The sequence below is a fragment of the Egretta garzetta genome, unplaced genomic scaffold (assembly GCF_000687185.1).
Source record: "Egretta garzetta isolate BGI_Z169 unplaced genomic scaffold, ASM68718v1 scaffold43, whole genome shotgun sequence".
Classification (NCBI taxonomy): domain Eukaryota; kingdom Metazoa; phylum Chordata; class Aves; order Pelecaniformes; family Ardeidae; genus Egretta; species Egretta garzetta.
In genome coordinates this window covers 297,831-321,173 of record NW_009259047.1, presented here as the reverse complement: position 1 = coordinate 321,173, position 23,343 = coordinate 297,831, and positions in this window count along the sequence as shown.

The following is a 23,343-nucleotide window of genomic DNA, read 5'->3' as shown; positions in this document are numbered from 1 at the left end:
GTAAGGACTTAAAGTTCCCGACAATATTCACTCTCTTGCACAACCTTTTCTTGCACAAAGAAGTTGGAAAACACACCAAAAAGGAAATGTGGTTGCATTACTTGAAGCCCATCGCTTTGTTTGGATTCTCTTCAAGTTTTGGAGGAAAAGATTCAGAATCAGATCAGATTTGCTCTGAGCCACTTTCCCTGTCTTCCTGAACACATAACAAAAAGACAGTGTTCTTAAATCAACCATTGCTTTATCTTTGTTTTCAGTAAGCTGTGACAACCGAACCACAATCCTCTTCTAAAGACTGCTGCTCTGATAGCAACCTCTGTCACTCTCATAAACCTTAATATCTGCAGCGTCATACTTTACTTTTAAGGTTTCTCAGTGAAGACAGTTTGACAGTCATTCTCCTCTTCTTGCCAGAATCCCTATATCATTCTGGACTGTAGTGTGAAATACATGAATCACTGCAAATTAAGGTAAAATTACAGTTTGTGCTGGAGTTACAGATTCAGAGAAAAGAGATCTGTCCTGTCTTAAAGGATGCACATCAAGTAACAAAACCATGGGCAATTTAACTTTATTGGCAGAAAATGAAGAGCAGGCTTCCAGACTGAAAGAGCTTGTACACAACTAGCTTGTGCTACCAACAGAAAGGGGGCTCTTGGGGTAGAGCTGACAGCATGCTTAGGAGCACAGCATTCCAGGATAAAGAATAAAACAGGTATTTGTATGGGAACATGTGATTAGAAGCAAAGCCTGTACAGGAAATAATTTCATATGTAGAAATTGTTCCATAATCACTCTGTTTGAACACTGTCTTTACCAAGGTTGCATTTTAATTTCCTGGATGTCACCATTTACTTCATACTTTCAAAAGAGAGTCCTCCAACTATCACTAAAGTATTTAATTCTTGCTTGGGAATCTTTATTGTGAAACCTCTTATTATAAAATCCCTGTACTAAAACAACTGTCTTTAAAATAAAGGATACTGTTTCAACTCAAAAACAGAGCTCTTTTTTTCATAGAAGTCCCATTTAAATTGCTTCACTATCTCTCAGTAATCTAATATGAAATGTAACAGAACAGCAACATAATTTGCTGTGAGAGTAAAATTTAGCAGAATCAATCAACAATAAGAAGAAAACAGGCGCTCATGAGCACCATGGGTCCATTATAATTATTATTTTTAATTAAAGTATTCCAGACACACATTAATTTTCTTTGCTCACTACTTTTATTGTTTGACTTGCCTTCAAATGGGAACTATGTGCACTTTGAAAAATGGGTTGAAAGACTCTCTTGTTTCACAACAGATTGAGTAGTTACTTCTCTGTCCTCTGCCAAAAGGCATTTTAGTAACGTATCACAGCTAAACTCCTCCATGACTCACCACAGATATCCTCTGCCTCTTAAAGCAACAGAAAAATAAGAAAATATTTTCTCTATACCTCCATCAATGAAAGTACAGAAATCTCACCAAAGGTTTAAAGAGATCTAAAGACCCAGCCATGTATTGGCTCTTGAATTTGTAAAGCATTTTCAAAAGTGATGTTATTTTAAAATTAACAGGTTTTATTAGCGTCTTGAAAAAGAAGGGAAAAAAATCCTGTCACTGTGCTCCCCAACTACATATCAAATTAAAAAAACCCGGAAGTCAGATAAAATAAAATAAAACTCCTTTAATGTGATCAATAGAAGGTTTATGCATTTAATTCAAATTTCCACTATTTTATAGAAGCATTTTACAGTTTCTTACTCTGCCTGAGTCTGATAAAAAATAAAAAAATCTAAATACAACAAGAAGGGTGGCTGGCTTCACAAGCCTACTTGTGTAACCGAGTCTTCCAAGGTCATTTACAGTTTCAGGAAATCAATGAAATTGAAAGAAATATCTGGATGATTTGATGCTCCCATGAGCTGAGCTTCTAAAACCTTTCTGGGAAAGTGACTCACAACTGGTCTGATCTCGTAGGTGCCTGAGAAGACTGGCTTGAAAGTTATACTGCCTATTTAATCTCTTCCTTTTACAGTTAAGTAGTACTATACACACAAGCAGTTATCCTGAAGCATAAAAAAAAAGACCTTAGACCATCACTTACAGCTGATCTTCAACCTCCTTGGGAGATGAAGGAGGGCAAACAACTGGGATCAAGCAAAGTCTCTCAGGTACATCCCTTCCTAGAGGAAACTAAAAATATGCAATAATATGGTAAGTGGGGAAAAAATTATTCCATATTAAAGACCTCACAAGAAGACAGTTATAATTTCAGCCAATTGCTGCTACCACAGAGTCAAAAGAAGCTGTTGGAAGAAAGAAAATGTTATAAAATTACTTGTATTTTTCCTCTCGAACCAAATGTAGAAGCTTATTGTCCGCTGCATTTCCAAAGACTTTATTCATAGATTCTCTAGAACTCTAATCCTCTTCCCAGAATTCTTCAATATATACAAAAAAACCTTAAGAAACTGTTAACTGAAAAACTGGTATCACATGGTGAATTGGGACAATTGCAGGAGACATAAACAGCACCTTCTTCAAAATAACTCTACAAAACCAGTGTCTGGGTGAAGCAAAACCTCCTAATCCACACTCAAGACAACAGAAAAACAAGAGAAAAGTTCCATTCACTAATGCCTCCCACCACCACTTCTTCTCCGACAGGACAAGCATTTTTTGAAACCCTAAAATATAATAAGGCTTTTTTTATCTAATGACTTGAAAGGCAAAGAATAAGTGCATGCATGTTATTTTGAGTTCATTTCGTTGGCAGAACTTGGATATTGTAACACTAGGAGGTCACACAGACACCTTGACAGAACAGAACTGACAGGTTTGTTAACCGCCAACAAAGTTACAGCACTAATATCATTTCAATTTTAACAAAATTTTCATGATTTGAGGGGTCAGTCTCCATGCCCCATGTGCATACTGTAAACACTATTAAAATGTGAGCAGAATTCAGACAGTTGCTTCTGCTACCATCAAGGACAGAAATCTCCACTGACTTCAATGTAAACAGAATCAGGCCCTTCATGTGCGCATTAAATACAGCAGACATTTCTGTGTCAATCTTTTCTGAATACAGGCTTTTGATGCCACAAAGGAGATCAGATGATCTGATAAAAGTAATAGATGAAAGCATATTATTATCTATACTATCTCCACTATAAGACATAAAAAACTCCATAGTGTCTGTGTATATTACCATAAGCTACAGTGAAAGTCGACCTGGTTTCTAGAGGACAGTTTTTAAGTATGATGCGGCAGCATTTTTTGATTACATACTTTTCTACAACGTTTCTCATGCCACTGAAGATTAGATATATCTGCAAAACACAATAGAAATACAGCACCAGAATTTTATCTTATTCCTCGGCCACTAGCTATGAAGTAAATGTTTCAATATTGCTTTCTATATAAATATGAATCAGTAAGAGTTTTCCTCCCATTTTTTTAAAAAGACAGACATTATTACTATTATCATTGTCACTAACAACAAGAATTACTACTTTTTAATTGCGTGCTCTCTTTCCTCCCTCTCAGGAGGCTCCAACACAGAATCCCTCTACGATCTATTTTAAAAGCACTGGCATTTTGAGTTGGATTTCTCTAGCTTCAGAGGCAAATTCTCATAGCACCAGAGTGAAAAACAGTAAAAAATCCACAGAAATAAGCATAACTTCCCCAGTGCAGGAGTACCCCTTTTCGGTTGGTCACAAATCCACAGGGAGCAACAGAAGGGTGGGTTTTGCACACCCAGCAGGCCTTCGTGGAGAAGAGACACAGGCTGTTCTCGTTCAGATGGCATCCCAGGAGACACACGGGGTAAGCCGAGTACAATCAGGTGACATTGTTTTCGAGGCCCAGAACACGCTCTACTGAATTACAATTTAATACATGAGGAACTGCATTGGAGCAACACTGTAAGGCCTCAGCTAGGCATGCGTGATGTGCTCTGGAGAGTTTAAACTCCATGGGGAAGGGATTACACGAGGTAGGAAGGAAAGGAATGTTATTGATTCTACAAACAGGGAATCAAGTCAGAAAGGATTTTGGCAGAAAACTACTGGATGATTACTCTGTGTGAAGGAATCCCAGGCCAACTGGATCCCTAAATAACACTTCTCCTTGCCAAACACCTCCTAGGCTCTGGCCTGCATCCATTACTGGAACACACACCATAACACCCAACAGTGTGGGTATTTGCAAAGTTATTTTTCCTGAAACTGAGACCGTCACGAATTCAACACATAACTTAAGGGAAAGACAGTGGGGAAAGGTGAGAGGAAAATAAAATGCAAGGATGCCTTTGATTCCTCCTCTCTTTGTATAATGAGCCAGATTGTCAGCTACTGCATAGCCTCGTTTTTCCATTCATACCTATTGAACTCAGATATTCTGTACAACCCATGTGTTTAACAGCAGGGCTAATAACAAACCTGCAGACCCAGCTTTAGTACTTTCCAGACACATACAAGCATACAATGTGGTGGAAAGTCATAGAGCTGCCCACATTTCTACCCTTTGCCCAACCATACCACCACTTCATCCATCCATGAGCTGAAGATTTGCTCCAGTCACCAAGTTAGTCGTCAGGCTTGATGACTGTGTCTTTGTACAAAAGCTCATTTAAATCTAGAAGTGCACACACAACTTCTGACCTCTGGTGAGAAAAAAAAAGAATGTGTATCTGTGCCCCTTTTAGCTTTTACTGGTTTCCCACCAAATCTCTTAATACTTTTTCTGTCTTACTCCAAATTTTCAACTTTTAAGTAACTGCATTTGCAGCTCTGCTAATTTTGCTGCTCTGGGAACACAGCAAAATCTGGCTGCCACAACTGTGGTTCTTTTGTGTTCAAAACTGCATCACTTATGTATTTAAAAATACATATGATATTTATAAAGCCTACTCAAAACATTACCAAATTGTCCCATTTTCATGTTTTCATGACAATTTATATGTTTTCCATATGGACAAGTGCTGACAATATGATACAAGCTTAATGGAACAAATTGTGGTTTCTCTTTATTGTCTTGGCAACAAAAATCTACACTTACATAAAAATAACTCTCTCCACTATTTTCCAGGGATAATTTTTCATTAATGCAATATTAAGTGCTGCTCTCTCTCTCATTTTACTTAAAAACGTGCACGAAATTTTCACTGCTCACCTCACCACCCTACCTGGGAGCACTACAAATCTATTGAAAAAAGCAGCTGATATCCAGAGAGTGCTGAATTATTCAGATGAGTTTTCTATAACCTACTGTGAGCTCCACAAAAAGACTCCGGTTTGAGAGGGGAGGGGAAAGGTGCCTCACTCTTTCTATCCACAGGCAGACAGAATTGTTCCCCTCCACACTGCTCTTCTACTTCTGTTTTGTCCCTCCAACTTTCCAGAAGCAGAAAGAGTTAATGCCTGCAAGCATTAGGAGAAGACTGTGTGCTAAAAGACTAAGGCTGAAAAAGCTGACAGTAAATGATTTCCTTAAAAGTTCTCAAAGACTCCAATGTGGCACTGAAAAGAGCTATTATTCCTGTACTCCAACAGCATATGTACTTCAGCCATCTCCATCCAGTCCCTGCTGCCTCCCTCTCCCTACCTTACTGCGGAGCTGTCCTTTCCTTCTACTTTTCTCCTCCTCCAATTACTGCAGTCCTAATGTAGAGAAAGCTTCCCCTGACCTGAAGCTCCTCGGTAGGCAGTCAGATGAGCTAGCTTTCTCTTCATTTAATCTAGCTCCTACACACGCTTCACAACATGACAGACATGTCAAATGAGCCATCCGCCAGGCCACTGACAGCAGTTTCTGGGACATAAGAGAGGCAGCTGATGGAGAGGAGATTGTTGGAGGGAGTCAGGAAGACAGGAAGCCATAGGTAATATCACGAGTGCCCTGCTGAAAACTGACAGCTTAATGGGTATGATACTGCTGGTTATTTTACGTACCTCAAGTCCTGGTCTTGAATAATATACTTACTACTGAGAAGTTAAAGTGGAAAATAGATTTTGCCAGAGTTAATAACAAAGGCTAATGCTATAGAAGTTGTGGGTAATACGCACCACCTCAGTCACAGTCTAAAACATTTTGCTTCCTAAGAGCTGAATGTTGATGAAAGTTGCTGTGCTGATGGAACAAAAACAAGTTAATTAATCCACAGAAAAAGCAGCTGGTATCATACACAAACCTTCTCCTGGACAGCTTCTCTCTAGGATAGGCATTGGGCAATCTGTTTAAGAAGCAGGCTTAAAAGATAGCTGACTCAGGCATTCTCTGAACGAGCTTCCTATTAACTAACTAGAGATATTCAGCCACCAATTGGCGCTTCCTCCTACGAGGAGAGGAAAGCAGCACTTCCACCAACTGTTCTCTCTTGAGGTGACTCACCTCAGTGACACTACCGTCCCTAGACATGCATACGCTTCCATTTGTAACTCCCACGTCTGATGGGAAAAAATCTGCAGTGAGCACTAGAAAAGTGCATGGATTGTCACTTCCTTTTTTAGCCAAGACTTATTTTTTATCAGTTACATGGGAAATGCACTTCAGGACAGTCTTATTGCCTTTCTGTACACCACATCATCCCATGCTCACGGCAAACTGACACTTCCATGAATGTAAATAGGAGTGCACATCAGCTTCAGCAGAAGTTTCCATTGTTGGCGTTCTGCAACTTGCTGCATTCTGTTTATTCTGACTCATGTTTTCTTCACCCATTATCTTCATTTTCCTCATTTCATTACATTTCCTTTAAAAGAGCTTGTGGCTGAGGTCTAAGATAGTTCAAGTAATAATTACTTTCATCTTTTTCTTTAGCAGGTTTTTTAAGGGTAGATCTCTCAACGGCATTTATAAGATGAGCATTAACAACAAACTAAATGAGCTTCAGAGGAACAGAACCTAATAATGACTTCTCTTGCTTTACTTCTGAATTGTTTTCATATTAGGTACAGTATACATATATAGTTTAATTAGGACAAATTCTCTGTTTGCTTATGATCTCATCCTTTGCAAAACTAACAGGCTATAAATCAATCTGATGTTCATGCACGGTGTTGAATCTCTCCCACCAATTAAGCAGAGTTTTGGAAAAGCTCTGGATCCAAAAGTTCACATGATGAAAATTTTGGCACGGAGCTGAATATTCTCTATTAAGATGCACTACACAGAGTAGTAAGCTATATTCTGCAGTGGTTCATTTATCACCTGAGCAGAGTCTTGATTAAACACCTGTCTGTTCCCCTTACGTGTCAATAGCTTGTATTTCAAGCAACTGATTGCTCAGTAACAGGGAGAAAGTTTGCAGGCAGGAAACTGCTGAGTCTATTCTGTGAAATATAATAGAATTACTGAAATTAGGTAAACTTCCTGGAAGCTGTACAATGGAATCCACTGCAATCACCACCTATAGCCTTAAGTCTTAAAACTTAACAAAATTGCTCATTTGTTCGAACAGCAAGTTGTCATCAGGTTATGGATGATTCTTACTTTTCCATGTAGCATCAAAATCTACATAGTTTTCACTTTAGTTCTTCATGATCAAAGTGATTTAATAGGCACCAAAATCATTAATCAAATAATAATTTAAAAAATTGTGTTGCAGTAAGATGAAATGGTACAGAATATTGACCACAGTGCAAATGCTCTCCTAAGGAATTTTGGTGCCTGGGTGGACAAACAGGATACTTTTGATATAAGGAAATGAACAAGTAGAAGAAATCTGTTCACAGGGAAAATGAAAACAGGTATTTTTTGCCATTTCTCTAGGCTGAATTAATAGTGCTAACACCCCCAAGGTAACCTGACCTATGAATTACAGTGAATGGAATTCTTCGCTTTTCTCAAACCATTTGAAAATGAGTTTTTCCACATTATTAATCATACTATTTAATCAATTTCTGTTACGTCATAAGCTTCAAATGTTCTTTTTCTTCTGGCATTTCTCTGCATTTCACCCTTAAAACTTGCTTTGCTGTTGAAACATCCACATCAAAAAGTACTGATATATGCAGTCACCAACTTGATGTGCCATTTGCTAAATATTTTATAAAATAGAACCACAGCACATATATTAAAAAGAACAGACCATATATGTATTTTCAGGAATGATAATAGATGGCGGTCACATCACTTTAATTCTTACCAGAAATTCAGCAGTTTTCTCTACTGGACAGACGGGCTTGGCCAGCCCTGGTAACAGAAAATGAGCCAGAAGAAAATGTCAGGTTTTAAAAAATTCCCTACGGAAAGACTCCAAGAGTCAAAGGATGCACTATGTTCACTACATGAGTTGGAATTTAAACCATTCCCTTTCAACTCTATTTTCTTTCAACAGATGTATTTGAGGTGTACAAACACTGAAAGTCTAGACTCCTTTTTAGATAAATTTGATTTTTCTATCTTAATTATTGTTTATATTGTACATCATTTAGGTGTGATTATGTTATATTTAAGTATTCCTAAATTAATTCACATTAATCTAGTTACCTAAATTACAGTTGAAAAATTATTTTAATGTGACACCCTGTTAATTTGTTCCTTTGGTACTTCAGCGCTGCATCCCTGGGGCAATACAACCATATCCCATTTAATGCAGGAGTTGCAAAGCTCCAATGTAGTATACAAACTTAGGATCGTAGGAATTGCCATACATGATCAGAGTCACGGGCCATTTAGTCTAACATCCTATCTCCTGCAGGGAAGATGCTGCAGGGGAAGGTGGAAGAAACCCAGCAGTATGCAATAACAAAACATAACATGCAACGCAGTCATTTGACACAAACCATGAAAACAGTGATTTTAAGAACTGCTACCGTAAGAACAGAGATTAAAACCCAACAGTAAGAAACTGTTTGAAAGAACACAAAGATGTTTCTTTTATGTAAGTTTTTGTTCCAGTGACTCTTGATACACCTCTGATATTCCAGCATGGGCTACAATTAAAATTACTTTTCAGGACAGAGCTATGGGCAAGAGAGAAAAATGAGCATTTATTCTGTATAGTGCTGTTTTAAAAGTGCTCTCCAAGTGGCCCACAAATTTTTATTCAGGGGAAATATCTGGGTTCGCTTATGCTAGCTTAAACTAGTAGTAAATCTAATTGTACTGCCTTTGGTTTAGAAGGGCATAATGGAAAGCAGAGTTCAGCCATTATGCACCTTCAGATACACCTACGCAGTATGTGAACCATACGTAGGCTAATGATCTTTATCAACAACTGAATTACAGCAATCCAAGGGCCTGGGTACAGAGGAAGTCCTGACAAAATCTCAGCTGCAGAAGCCCCACTTCTCTTACCCTATCTGAAGTACAGTATTCCACTAGGGCTGAAAGACCCGATTTATTTTTTTCCCCTCCCTAGAGAAGACTTCAATCCACACAAAAACTGAGAAAAGAGACCTTGGCTCCCCTTCACTGAAAACTTTCGAAATCCCTTCTTCTGCATCTTCCATGAGAAAGCCCTGCATAAAGGAAGCTACTTACGGAAGAAGGTTTGAAATGAGCTGCCACAAAAAGCATAGATCTTTTGCAGTAAAATCTGCACCAAATTTTAAAGAAAAGGGGAAGATCTCCTTGAAGCGCATGAAACCAAGCCTTCTAGCAGTGATAAGACAGTAACTCCACACAGTGTAACTCTGCTTTTTAATATTTTTTCTTTACATAGTAAAAGAAATTCAACTTTGAGATTTTTCAGAAAACTATGTTAGGAATGTCACGTGACTCAGCCCAGAAATTCAAAATCTTTTTAGTGTTACACCTTTTGTGTATACTTTACAGTACAGTCTAATTACATAATCACTTATTTGTCAATATCATATTTTTTCTCCCACAAACTCAGAGACAGATGTAATATCATATAATATTTTTCATTGCCATAATGGCCCAGTATGTCTTTACTGACAGACTTTTATGTGATTAAATTCTCATCTCTCTTCAGTAAATATTTTATTCTTTTAGTCAGCAGTCATATACTATAGACTTTTTTTTTTTTTTTTTTAAACCAGCAGCAATGCTGCCTTAAGTTCAATTTTGAGTTGAGATTTTACTTTGAAGCTAACTTGGCTGCATGCACAGGTATCCTACAAATGCAAGTCACATCTCACCATGTTCTTAAGCCTGTTGATGTATTGGACAAGTAGCCAAACTATGCAACAACAGTGGCCAACTGATGATCAACAAATAACAGTGGGTTTTAGCTGAAAAAAAGAAAATTCTAGAAGGTTTTCTTAATTCTTGGAAAACAAAAAAGACATCGAGAATAGAGCTTTGTTCTGTCCTAGAAAGTTAATTAAATATAACTACCCAGATCATCAGCCAGGCTTGAAATATGGGTGATCATACCTGCAATGCAGAATAAACCCATGAAGTAAACCAGCTGTGACTTATAGAATTATTCACTAGACAGTACTCATGTTGGTGGATCAGCAAATCCATGCTTTGCCTCTGACCACGGGAACCACCACAGACCAGTGGTGAGAGACTGCAGTAGTCACGAATGCAGATTTGGCTCATGCACGTTGAAAAGCTGAGGCAGGTAATTGATTTGCCAGACTCTCTGGCATTTACAGAGTGTTCAACAGCACAAAATGCAACATTATCTGAAGTGATATGATAATTGTACTTCAGAAATAGATGCTGACAATGTAGTCAAGAGTTGTCTCTTAAAGGGATTTTATAAGTGTGACATTTCTTACCTTCTGAATACTTAACCTTACTCTTCCTACGTGCTTTTACCATCAGAACTGTTGAAGAAGTACGCAAAAAAAAATGGAGTAGAAAAGAGCAGCACTGAAAACAATACTGTCTAGTAAGAAATTAAAGCAAGCTGCGCAATATTGATTGTAAGAAATGTATTATTTTGCAACCTCCAGAAAATAAACTCAGAATATACAATAATAAATATAATATTCTCATAAGCGGAGCATTAGAGTGTAAGTGGGTAAAGACTAACAAATCAGAGTTCTTCCATGTTGGTAAAGGATAATTTAAGGAAGGCAATCTTTTTTTCCCCTTCTATCTTTCTTGTAGGAATAAATAACAACCGATTTCCCTTTCCAGTACCTGGTCTCACCCTTCTTGGAGAAGCAGGGAGTCTGAGCTCCCAGCCAGGTCAGATAATTCACTAGTTACTATATGCATTAGCATAGCCAAAACTGACTCAAATTTCTCTTGTAAAAGTACTTAATTTTCTGTTTTAAAAGGCATATTAATACATGCACAGTATCTCTGTGGCTCAAATTCAGAACATATTCACTAGCTGAAGTTGTTCTTATGGCTCCTTACCTCTCCAGGAAAGTCATTGCTTTGGCTGAATTTTACTTATGGAATCATCCCATTTCTGCCTGATAAAGATTCAAAAAAACCCAAACCTCCTGGGAAAATGTACCCTTAACTTAGAGGCAAAAGAAAGGACGTGTTCACTGAGATCAGATTCAGTTCTGAAATGGGGAAAGTCGGTTTAAGACAAAAAAAAAAAAACTGTTTTGACATATGGTCTCCCTTTGTACATAAGACAAGTAACTTTGAGAAACTGTTTCACTGTACCACATATAGGGCCCTGCAGGGCTTTTTCAGATGAAAGGAAAAGATAGTAGCGTGATCTGCACAGGTGTCAACAAGAGTCTAATCAGACAACATTGGGACTGCAGAAGGTAGGCATCTAACTACAGAACCATTACTATAAATGATGACAAATAGATGGAAAGAGCTTGGTTTAATGGTCAGACCTTAAAGTGAACTTGTAAGATCTATATGCAATAAAAAGCCTTTAATGCTTGGGCACTGAAGAAGTTGATAAGAGAATCAGTGATATACAAGGGAATATGGAATACCACAGTGCTACTATAGTATAGGTATTTCTAACAGGAACACTATCTTAATGACTTCTTTGTAGATGTTTTATAATGTAATCAATCGTTGGAACACATGTGTGACACCTACAGTGTCATCCCTAAAACCAGGTTTAATCAGACATGTAGGCTGTAAAGACTGATGGAGCTTTGACATCTCTCACCTTTACAAGGCTTCCTGTGACCATGAGCACCTCAGTATTTTTATAAATCTGGTCTATGTCTACTGGAACACATGGACTGACTCCTACATGAAAGAACATAGCTATGTATGAACCGCAACTGCAGTTTCTTGTAAAAAACATTTACGCCATCTCTTTCTAAATAACTGCAGTTCTGAAATATGTAATACATGGGCACTCTAAATTAACAAACCTTTCTTTATGACTTCTAGAAAAACTCTGATCCCTTTTCCAAATAGAAAAGAATATTTACAGAAAAATTCATTCAGAAAATGGAAACCAAATCTTTGGGGCCCCATACACTTCAGAACATGGGTATCCTTAACGCAATAAAACTTAATCTCCCAGATCTGTAAAAACAAACATATTGCCTTAATAAATATTTTCAATTGTGTGCCATGCAAAGAGTCTGTTGGCAGGCTCTTGATCCTTTACACCAAGAAAACATAACAGGACCCTCCAGGGAAACAGAAACAAACCAGTGCTGGACACACAGTGGGAGGTGCTCACAAGTCCAGTGCAGATTGTAAAAGGTGTCTAAAGGAAATTGTTCCGTTTATTACTTATTTAAAAAGCAGTATATACCTTTGCTTAGTGCCTGGGAACCAAAGAACATATGTGTACGTAAAGCAGAAGACTGAATATTCCTCGGCTGGCAGAACTTACCCACTCTCTCCACTGAAATACGAAAGCACAGAATTTGACAGCCCCCCTGAATTTGTAATTAATCTTACCATAAATTCCTTCAACATCTGAGACATCACTGGATAGAATGTTTGCATAACAGTTCTAAAGTCTAGTACTATGGATGGATTTTCCATTAATTATAAATATAAATATGAATACAGAGATTAGCTTGAAGCATCCCTCATCTAACCCTATTCTTATAGGTTCCACCATAAACAGCAATATAGATTTTCTTCTTGCATTAAGTAGTGGGGTAAAGGATCAAAATTTCAGACATTATCAGTGACATGAGGTGATCAGCTCAAGACATCATAGAGAGGCTTGATTGCCTTTGAAAACCTAAACCCAAATCACTCACCATTCTCAAAAAGTATCTTGCTCTCTGAAATGGCAAAACAGAGCTTGATCCTGATGGTCAAGAATAACATAGAGGAAAATAATGAAGGTATTAAGGCAAGTAAGTGCAGTGGAACTGCAACACAGAATGAAAAGGGCACGGTCCCGTTGCTATTCATAAGCATTGACTTGTTTTGCCTACATGTTTTAATGGGAACAGGCACAGAGTATCTTCAATTGTTCTAATGGCAGAAGGTTACACTACCCACCATTGACCCAGGGCGTAAGAAGGGCTGTCTTTGGGCATTCAAAGGTGCACAAAAAAGCTTGGTACTGCTCCTCCATACATAGCTTCTTAGAATGAAGTTAAAATGTGGCTTTTTATACAAGCCATGTTACAAGATAATTTCTCTTAAAAAATAAACTCATAAAAACTGCTCTTAAAAAAATGCCTGATCTATGTTTTCAGCCCACATAGATATTAAACCTAGTTTCCTAGACCCTGAAAAGCTAATTATGCATTCAATTAGAGTTTCTTAATAAAGATTAAAACTCTGAAGTCTATTACAAGCCCATATTTAATTCAACTGCCATTTTATCCATGCCATGAAAGTGTGAGTGGTAACAATGAATATAAATTATAATACATGCCATAGAGTGAATGCTATTTGTCCAAGTACGTTACTATAAAGAATTAAATTTTGCTATCGGTTCCATAATCTAGTTAAAATTGGTATTCTTTATTTGGTCTTTCAATGTAGTCCAATTTCCTACTTTGAAAAACAAATTCTAGGGAATAAAGAAAAGAGATTAATTTATCATTAAGACTCTGCTTAATTGAAGTCAATTCCGAACAAACTTGAATTCAATTTCTGCTCATTAAATTGAATGTGCTCTGCGTTTCTCTCTGCATTGCTTTGAGCAAGCAGCTGAGAACAAGGGACTAACATCAAAATTATTAAATTGAGGAGATTTTATTTGGTCTTCACATGCCAGAGCCGCTTTGATGAGGAGCTGTTTTGGCACTGAAAGGAAACGAGAGCAGCTGGAGGAAAAATCAAATGAAACTAAGCCTCGGAAAATTGAAGAAAATGCAAGCTTAATAATATTTAATAATTAAATTTCCACAAACAATAGCGGCAAATGAAGTAATCTGCAAAGTCTGTGAACTCATTTGCATAATTGATGCCGGTCCCCTGTAAATGAATAATGAAGATAATAAAAGACGTTGCTAAAAATGGGCACAATAACAGCAAATTTCATCAAGCCGCGCGCTCTGATTAATCTGCTCTTGCAAATCAGCAGTGAGAGGGGGATGCGTGATTACCCGCGCCACGGCCGGCAGCAGGCGGCAGCCCGCCCTTTCCCAGCGCCTGGCCCCGGCCACCCTGGCCCCAGCGGTGGGGGCCCCACAGGGGCCAGGCAGGACAAGGTCCCTGTATGTCATTGCCTGGTAGGGCCTTCAAAGCTGGAGAAGGTCTAGCAGGGGCAGGTGTGCACCTGGAGCTTCTGCTTAGCCTGGCAGTTGTACCGTCACTCATTTATTCATAAGAATAAGGCTAGCCATGGGTGTAACCATCTAACCTTTACGCTGACAGAGCACCTCATGGCTCTGCTTGGAATCCTGACAGAATGCATGGCCCAACACTTTGCAAGTCAGCCTCTGCTCTATGCAGATGAAGAGTAAGTGCCACATGTAAGAACCGCTGGCCAGGTTGTATCTGGCTCAAATGTTGGTAGCCATAAAATAATAGTTTCAAACTTAATACTCAAATTACCCCAATTTAGCTACTCCTACAAGGGTCTGACACTACAAATTTCACTGGCATTAATTAGTGCTTTTCACAGGACTGGGATTTTTCACGGATTGTGAAAAAAGATACAAGAAACCAGTTACACTGCTTCCTGAAGCTGACGCATAGGCTGGCAGTGGATGCGATGCATTGGAAACAGGAAAAGTATTCTGAAAAGTAGTAACTTTTTATAATGCAGCCACTACAATTTTTTAAAGCATTTAGAAAAAATCACTTAGGAATAAATTACTTCATTGGGATTACTCATAGAAATATTTATAGGACCAAGCGCCAAACTGTTAATATCTGTAGATACAATTCAATATTTATTCTGTTGCCTTGAACGAGTGATCTCTCAGACCATTAAATGATTGCAGCAAATGAGAACTTTTCACCAATATTTAAGTGTTTTATAGCCAAAGTACAAGATACCCTCTATTTTAATTGTGTTATTTTACTCAAATTCTGGATCCACCTTAACAACTATAATTTGTTTGACATAAAGGGCATGTATTTTATTACAGAATGGAAACTTCAATACTAGAGACACCAAAGAGAAGCCTTTTATATCAGACTAGTGAAAACCAGAAAAACATTATTTTGTCCTGTTTATGCTGATTTGCAAGCTGCAGCTCCATCTATTTAATTTGGTGAGCTTTAACTCATAAGCCACCATCTCACTCCTTTAAACATAAAGGAGAAGACTAGTCTGCCTTTTGTGGCAAATATATTCCCTTCATCTTTCCTTCTGCACTGATACTAAAGTGTTTAAATCTAGTTATAAAATCTATGTACAGCACTATATAAACATGCAATACAGTTTGATATATCATAATTCATACAAACATATCATGGGCAAATTGCATTCAGTGCATACAAAAGCAGTTAAGCCATTCGACCTAGTATGAGCAGTTTTTTCATGAGCTTGACAAGGAGGGCAATAACCAAGCTTACGATACCAGCAGACATGGATGGCAAGAAAGAAGGTTTGATTGTTTTATTAGGCATGTAGGGAATTGTTTTATTACTGAAATAGGAACAGATCTCACTATATAGAATACAAATCCATATTGTGCAGCTAGGAGGATAGCTTTTAATCATATCTTTTTTTTTTTTTTTCCTAATACTTGAGTAATAATTCAGTTCCCAGCATTAAGTCAGGGCAGCCTTTGAACTGCTACAAATTGAGCAACTTTGTCATTGAACCTAAGAATCCTCCCTTTGGCTGTGGATCACTGAAGCACGACATCCGCTGTTCCTAAGCACAAAACAGCCAAGAGCCAATGGGAGTACTGAGGCACATAAACCAGTTTTATACCGACCAAGATTCCTCCTGCTAAACAGTACAAAGACCATGGAACAGGACTAAGGATCCTCAGTCCAATGGGTTTGTAAACTTAGGTGTAAGGGAGATGATGTTTAAAAAAAATATGTATGAATGGAAATTTGGATTCAATTTCTGATGGAAGTGATATATTTGGGGTGAAAGCTAGCTGTTATAATGAGTTGGGTTATACGTGAGTTTAAAGCAGACCTTATGGCCACTTGCATTTTGAATTACATTCAGACTTGAGTCAAAGCGGCAGATGGAAGAGTGCCGGTTGAGCTTATTTCTATTCTCAATTTGATGAAATTCTGAGTCAACAAAAGGATATGATGACTGCTGTGTGAGACCTGAAATAATGAAAGGGCCACAATGGCAAGAAGACAAAGATGGGTGTTATTTGCAGAATATGCATTGTTAATTCAAAATTGAGATCAAGGAAAGAACAGAACAAGAGTTGCACTCTGAAGGATGTTACAGTTGAGGTTCAGTAGTAGAATTGATTATGAGACGATTGCCCTGAGTGATTGCTGTGAAAAGGAGGAAAGAGGCCACAGGCATCTAGAGTCAACACCAAGTGCTCAGAGCATTCAGGATATGGGATAATGACAAAGGAGGACTTAAATGTGTCCCCTAGATGCCAGACAAAAGTGTATTCCCATGTCTGTTCTAACCTACAGTCAGACTCATTTAAGAGCTGAGGTTTCAGCTCGTAATATCAACCGTCATTCTTATGCCATATGCCAAAAGCATAGCCCAAAGATCAGTGATGATTCTGAAAGGGAAATCTGTTGAGAACTTTTTGCAGTCACCAGAGCTGATACTTGAACCTGCATTTCCCAGGCCAGAAACCTGCATTTCTCTGTGGCTGGCACAAGTCTCCATCCATTCCACCACAGTCCAGCCTAGAAATTATTTTTCCTACAGAAAAATATTCAAAACTGGCATATTCAATATTTTCTCATCAATGATCAACATTTTCTGATAAAATATATTCTCATAGCTCTATTGTACAGTTAGGTTGCAATGTGTAATTAAATGAGAATTAATTGCAGTTTCACAATAAAGTATCTGGGAAAAAATAGTAATTCCACTGAACAAAGCTAATACAACTTTGTGCTTTGCACAGAACCCAGACATATAGGTATATCAATTGTCATCATATAGGTATATCACTTGTCATAAGCATGGAAAGATGGGAGAACCGAAATCAAAAGAAAAGGTTTTTAAACATTTCATGGTTTGATCCAAAAGTCAGAAGGAGGATTTACTGAAATTCTTAATAGCTAAATATTTACACTTTGATATCAGGCTATAACTTGGCATGTAAGGACTCTACCAGGAATGTAATTATTATTTTTTTAGATCAGTTTTGGGAAAAGTTTAGTTCCATCAGCTTTAATTTGAACAATTGTAATAAAGAATGAATTTTGATGACTTGCAAAGTTTTCTTATGCTTATATAGCAAAAACTGATATTAAAAATATACATTTGCTAGCAGTTAAACCACAGTACTACATGTTGATGATCCAAACTCACCCACTCCAGTATTTCTGTAGCATAACCACAGCTGAAGAATTTGCATGTATCTCATCATATTGAAAGTACCCAGCATAATTAGTTCGAGGTTTGTTTTGTTGGGTTTTTAAAAAATATTTCCAATTTCTTTAACGAATGCATTTCCCAAATTTTTAAAAACCCTAAAACTTAGGGGTTTAGCGTATTTTTCAAAAGCAGGTGACACCAAGGCTTGAAAAACTGATTCCATGAGAACCTTCAAGCTGGAAAAGCACTAGTGTGAGCTTCTGAAGAAAAAGCAGATAGCCATGCCATTTTGTATAAAAAAAAAAAAAAAAAAAAAAAAAGAATTAGTAAATTAAAGGCAAGATTCTCTCCATTCTGTCCTTCCTCACTGTCAGACAGACCTCTTTTCCAGCCAAGGCCCAAAGGTGGGATGCAACGTGTGACACATTCAGAATTAGTTCTATAGCCTCAGTATTACAATTTATTATTTTGTGTAAAATACATTCAACATTAGAAGTGAGTGAGTGTCAATGCGTGTGAAACAAGAGTGTATCAGGGGCTAAATGGAGTGACATTCCTTGTAATGCGAAAAATTTGGAAACTATGTCAACAGGCTTCAACAATACCCTTTACAATCAGAGCAAATGGAAAAGTTCAGTGGGACAGTAGTCACAGATTTTAAAAATCAGAAAGCAGATGTTTGATTGATTTAAGAAATGGTACTTGCAGTTTTCAGATAATAATATATGTCGATATAAAACTGATTTTATTTTGAAAAACCAGCTTTTATTTGTTCCTCTTTTTGAGCCTTAGCATTGCTACTTTGTTAGAAGTCATTATCAAAAAATCTTTGTCTGATAGTAGGACTGGGCGTAATTAGATTTAGTCCAGTCCAGTCCAATGACTCTGGTGCATTGACTCAAGACCTGACCTTTGTTGACTAATTAATTAAAAGGACCCTGTATCAGATACAAGTGTTGTGATTGTTTTTAATGCCCTACAGCAATTTTAGTCAGAAAAAAAAAATATTCTAGTGTGCTATTCTCAGCATGTTTTAGTACAGGTATTTTTCATCTTTAAACATGAAGATGAATAACTGTGTTTTTAATTACTTGCCTTTCCATCCAAAATATTGTTTAGAAATTAATTAGGTAACCTCTCACCTCAGTGAAACACTAATTCAGAGAAGCTGAGACTGGCGTGGTATCTGGATAAACTTACGACCTAAAAATGCAGGAAGAGCTTTTATTAATGCCTATTTTTTTCTTTCCTTCCTTTCTCCCGCTCCTCCCCCTTCTAATTCTTAGGGTGCCTACGCATTCCATTTTCTGCTCAACCAAACATTCTAGTATTGCATCTACACAGACTCCATCCAGAGAGCATTCTGAAATAGGGATCTTCAGCACATCCCTGTTTTGTATACCAGTGTTCCAAAGAAAGACCAACAGAATTTAGCAACTCTTGCAGGAAATTGTTCCATTTTAAGTTTCACTTGATCTTAGCTGATAATTTTCAGGGACAAGCAAATTACATTGCTCTTAGCCCAAATAAACTAACAGATTGGATGGACTCTCATTGCAATGGGAGGAAAGGACTATGGGGCTCGTTCTTGCTTCTCCCTTGATTCCACAGTCACTAAGTGAAGCTTGTAGATTTTATCGGCAGAGCCACTCAGTAAATCTGGCCAATGTCTTCATAGGCTAAGTCAATCTGGGAAGGTGTGTTAGACCTTTTTGTACTGTCTTTATCATTCAGCTGCCACATTTCCCTCTATAGCCATAGTTAACTTGTATATGTAATTGCTAGGAAACAGGCTTTCTTTGCCCACTCCAACCATTTATTTTCATTGCATCTTAAAATTGTATATGAAAGTCTTCCATGCTAACTGGCCCTGAAGACTGTAAGCTTCAGCTAAGTGTTCTGCCGTATTTCTAAAAGAGAAAAATTAAAAATTGGCTGGCCGACAGGACTTCTATCATACTTCTGGGACAGATTTCTTCCTGTGGGAGATTTCTGTTCAAACCTTGTACCATTACATTGTCTAAGTTGAGTTTTGTTCTAATTTGCATACTTTAAATATTCCTTTTATATTTGCTACTCTGTAGCTTTTACTAGGTTGGTAATGGAGAAGACACATAAAAAGGTGTCACATAAAGATTGATGAAAGCATCACTAGAGATTGTATTCCTTCTACCAATTCTCATAACTAGGATTTTGGCTCGTACTGTCATGCATTTAGTCATAGCTGGTGACATTTGGTTATGCAACGTGGTTTTTTCTTCTTCTAGTAACGAAGGAGATTTATTGTCACACTACACCAACTTCCATATAACTGCAAGTAGCAATGGGCAATTAAAATAATCTTATTGGAAAGCTGTTGCTGCAGGATTATTTTGCCAAAAAGTTAAACTCACTATTTAATTGTACTAACAGCATTATATAGAATGAAGAAAAACCAGGTGGGAAATCTTTACCTAAAAATAGTCCTGTCACTACAAAACATTAGATTCTGCTACAGTTTTCTCTAGCTTGTTCAGCATCATCAGACCATTAATTCTAGGTGGTACTTTCAATGACAGTCCCTCAGAGGGACAATATTAGACATTCACTTGTATGATCTTCACCTTGTATGAAGAGAATGAATAAAAAATGAAGTTCTTCACTGTGAACTATTCCAGACTAGCTATTTTCATTTAAAAACTGTTTATTTTATTTTGACAGTCTGAAGGTTAAATTAACTCTGAGTTTCCTGTTCTTCTACTGTGAAGCTAGTGGGAAGCCTCGGAGCATACTGCTGCCTCTTAAGACAGTAAAGGAAGCTATAACATATGGCCCAAATGTTACTACTCTAGAACTACTACTGCCTAAGTCACAGACTCATCAAAAACTTTCTGACCAGTTCTGTTGAGAGCGTGCAAGGTCTTGATTACTGATACTGAGCTACTGGAAATAAAAATTAATTAAGATGCTCTTTCAAAATAAATATTTTCAGTGAAGCATTTTGAAAGCCATGCAATGTTTCCTATGCATTCCACAACATGTAGCTACGTAACTCCAGTAGAGATGCTGTTCCTGAACCAGAAATGGAAAGGATTTGGGTTCTTGTACACATTTCAGGATTTGATCCCAATACTGGATTTACTGCCATTGCCTAAACGGAAGAGAAGGTTTTGACCACCCTGACTATGAAAAAAGCATAAAAGTGTATTGGTCATGCATACACACTATGCCCTTCTTAATAACAAACCGTAAGTAGAATCTGGGACGTACTCTGCATCGCGGATTTTGTAATTGCCTCCTCCACTTCCTTGGTGGATCTTAACTGAATTCACGTGGAAGGAGAGTTTTCTAAACAGTGAGGATTTTTTGAAAAAGCTGAAGTTACTGGACTTTTAGCTGAGGTTACCAGAATCTATGTGGGGAATTGCATGTGTCAGTGCAGTCACATCACAAAAAACATACACTGCACTGGGAAGCTACACGGAGAGAACCACGCCAGCTTTTTCTAGAATAAACCTGTAAAGCAGACCAGTACGGGGGATATTTGCTACTAGTTCATATAGAAATGAGTTCAGAGCCTTTTGAATTATTTGTTCAGTGCTCTAGCTGATAAACCACAGCCTATTTATTATACTATTTATGCCACATTGTTCAAAATTTACTTGCCTATCATGAAAGGCTGCTACATTGTAACTAAATGTAAATCTTAAATACACAAAGTCTTATCAACTGTATGTAGAATATCTTTTAAAAGTATATCTTCAGTTGGATATTCAGACTGACTACTTGCCTTAATTTATGCAAATATAGCCTATAGCTAAAAGCTTTGTATATTTGTTTCCCTATGGTATTAGTATTCAAAAAATAGGACATTCTTTCAAGGGCATTTTATAAACGCAGAACTATAATTTATATAGCAAATTAAAGCTCATACAAAATGTGTGCACTGAGGTACAGATTAACATATTTAATTTCAGTATTACCTGCAAACCTATTTTTTTCCATGCACTGCTCTAATTAGCCATATAAAATCAAGTCAGTATATTGTAAGCAATTATTTTAGTGGGAGTAGAAAGAGAATCTGAATTAAATATATGGTAAGAGATAATAACTTATGGAAATTAATATACTCATTTGTATCAAGAAAAATGCGTTCTAGCTAAATTTTATAAGATAGTTTGGAGTTCAAAAATATGACTCATGTAGAAGTTGTAGTTTTACAGTTACTAAGATGTTAGACTGTGGAACTGCTTTTAAGTTCCTTATTAATGTGCCAGTGCTCATTCTTTGATATCTACAGATTGTCAGTAACTACTAATGTCATTTCATATTGTGAAATTTCTCCTATTATGAATATTCACTCCCCCTACAGTCAAATGTGTAAACTGTTAGTAACTCTGTATATTAAAACAAGTTTTTCTTCCATCATTTAAATGTATATATCATACTTGGCTCTTCATATTTTTACTTTTGTAACTATTCATTTGAGAGAATTAAAGGATGGTGAAAACCAAAATGCAATTTTTGTTTCGTTGAAATCTAAAAGTAATCCTATAAACAGTAATTTTTTCTTTCCCATTTTACCCTCAAAAAGTCTGAAAGCTAAACATGAAAATTATGTTTAAGGAATGAGAAAACAAAAAATGAACCATGTGATAATGAACTTCAGCTGTCTCCTCCTAATGCAGTTTCCAATTGTGATGGGATTCAGACAGCAGAAACCATTTTCTAGCTGTAAGAGCATTTAGCTGATCAAGTTGCTGTAATTTAGAATTTTACACTCAATTTCAATTCTAGAGTCAGCAACATGTGCCATAAATAAGTTTCCTTTGTAAGAAGAATAACAGACCCAGGCATTTCCTCCTACTCCTTGCTCATGATCTCAGGATATCCAGTGAAGACCAATACTAACCACATGGAAGTCTGATACCTGCATAACTATCTTGTGGCCTTAAAGCAACTCTTCCCCATTTCTTGGCACAGAAGTTGCTTTCTGACATGGCTGCCTCATACCTCCACTCTGCCCTGGGAGAATGATAACAAGGAATTTTATTGCTTGGAAGGGCCTACAAAAACAGGCAAGCAGATAATAAAGCCTTTTAGAAGAGAGGTACAAAAATTGAATTATGTTTTTGCCTTCCTGCCTCCAGCATCACACAACAGTAGCTAATGTGCAAGAAACTTCCTGGACCTAGAACTGTGAAGAAAAGTTTTCCCATCTAATGAAAATTCAAAGCTTTCAAATCCTTTGCTGTTTCATATTTGGGTAAACCAGTGACCACTACAAAAAAACCAGTGCACACAAGCACGACCTAGTTCTTCCTTCACCATTCTCTCACATCCCAGCTGAGCGTCCTGGCCACGTGGATGTCTGAGATGAGTTCTTCTCAAACTTCCCACTGAACCTTTTCAACTTCTATAAACAGAAAATTTTCATAGGATGGACCTGTACCTGGACAGAACATTAACTACCAGCCAGTCTTAAGCACCTATGTTTTTTATATATATATATTTATGTACACACAAATAGGTAAAATACGTATATGTATATATACACACATACATATACATACATGCACACATTCCTATGAAACAGCTGGATTTGGACAAATCATCGCCTCTGGTCAAACTCATTCTATTTTACAAATT